This window comes from Otolemur garnettii, unplaced genomic scaffold (assembly GCF_000181295.1).
Source record: "Otolemur garnettii isolate 467f Iridium unplaced genomic scaffold, OtoGar3 scaffold00094, whole genome shotgun sequence".
NCBI lineage: Eukaryota > Metazoa > Chordata > Mammalia > Primates > Galagidae > Otolemur > Otolemur garnettii.
In genome coordinates, this window is record NW_003852489.1 from 3,463,830 (window position 1) to 3,465,912 (window position 2,083).

Sequence of the window (2,083 nt, forward strand, 5' to 3'; positions counted from 1 at the left end):
ATTGTTGTTTGGCGGGCCCGGGCTGGGGATTCGAACCCGCCACCTTAGGTGTATGTGGCTGGCGCCTTAGCCGCTTGAGCCATAGGCGCCGAGCCAGGAATAATATTTTCAGAAAAAGATAGGGCTAGCCAGGCTCAGCAGCTGACACCTGTAATCCTGGCACTCTTGGAGGCTGAGGTGGGTGGATTGCCTGTGCTCAGGAGTTTGAGACCAGCCTGAGCAGGAGCAAGATCCCCCCATCTCTAAAAATAGCTAACTGTGCACCATTAGGGACTGGTAAAATAAATCATGATAGAGCCACGTACAATATTACTATTCTTTATCTATTGCTATAAGATGTTATTAAGTGAAAAGACTAAGCTGTAAAAATATAATGTGTAAACAAAAAATTTTAATCATAATTCATTGTAGAGTCTGAAATTATATCTATCAAAGTGTTAATAGTTTTTTAAAATTGTGTTAAGAACACTAAACATCTACCCTCTTACCTGAGTTTTTAAGTGCACAATACAGTATTGTTACCTGTGGGTACAATGATGTACAACACATCTCTAGAACCTATCTTGCATAACTGAAATCTTACACCCAGTGGTTAGCAACTCCCCACTTTTGTCTCTGGCAACTGCCACTTTATTCTTTGCTTGACTATTAGTGTGGCTGAGTTGACTAATATTTTTATTCTTTAGATAATCTCATATAAGTGAAAACATGCAGTATTTGTCTTTCTGTGATTGGCTTATTTCGTTCACATAATACCTTCAAGGTTCAACAATGTTGTGGCATGTGTCAGGATTTCCTATTGCAACATTGCCTTCCCTATGCAAAGGCCCTGAGACACACAAGAGTTTGGTGGGCACTGAGAATAGAAAGAAGGGGAGTGGAGTAGAAGATAAGTGGAGACTTTAGATGGGAAGATGAACTCTTCATTGTATCAGAAGAGAATCAAGGGACAAAGAAAAGCAGGGTTTTATAGCTTTGGTGATGGGAAGATTGGTTTCCATCTGGTGGTTTCTAATTTCTCTTTGACAGATTAGCTAAAGTCTTTAGCTAAAAGTGAGACTAGCAGGGCATAAAAGGGAGAAAGGGAAAGCTTGGGTGGCGCCTGTGGCTCAGTGAGTAGGGCACTGGCCCCATATACTGAGGGTGGTGGGTTCAAACCCAGCCTCAGCCAAACTGCAACAAGAAAATAGCCAGGCATCATGGCGGGCACCTATAGTCCCAGCTACTCGAGAGGCTGAGGCAAGAGTATCGCCTAAGCCCAAGAGCTGGAGGTTGCTGTGAGCCGTGACGCCACGGTACTCTACCAAGGGTGATAAAGTAAAACTCTGTCTCTTAAAAAAAAAAAAAAAGGAAAGCTTATTATAGACATTATAGGGAGTAGAACTGTGAAGTTATTAGAAAAACATAGTGGGATTGTTGGACACTTCTCAGTGCTAATATGAGGCTTGAGATTTTGCATTTAAAGTGAAATTGATCAACTCAATGTAGTTTCACAAGGCTTAACAACAAAAGAGTTGTAAGAGTTGAGTGAGGGGAAAAGACTGATCAGAAATATCCCCATGGGAGACAGAAGGAGAAGGTGTGGTCTGAGAAATAGAAGTAGGGGAGTGCGGTGTCCTTAACCCCATGAAAGTAGAGAATTTAGGAAAGGTGATTATCAGCAGTGCCCAGAACAGGACATTGCGATCAAGCAAGGCAAGGGCTGGGAAGGATGAGTGCATTTGGTTTAAAAGGAGGCCCCTGTAACTAAGGTTCATTTATCTCTATAGTTGATGGGATGGATACAAGATTGCAAAAGAATGAAGAGGACTGAATGAGGCTAGTAAAAATCAGCCACTTATTCAAAGGAATTAGAGAACCAGGACATTTGAAAGGGCAGCAGTATCAAGTGAGTTGTGTTCTAAATAGGAAGGCTTATAAACATGTGAAAGTAAGAAGGAGCTAGTGGAAAGAGATTAAAGATATTGAACAAAGAGTACGTGTGAGCAAAGATCTCTTTGCAACTGAGTGGATTGTAATTTATTCAACAAATATTAACTGAGTGGGTTGTAATTTATTCACCAGAATTTATGAATACCTATCT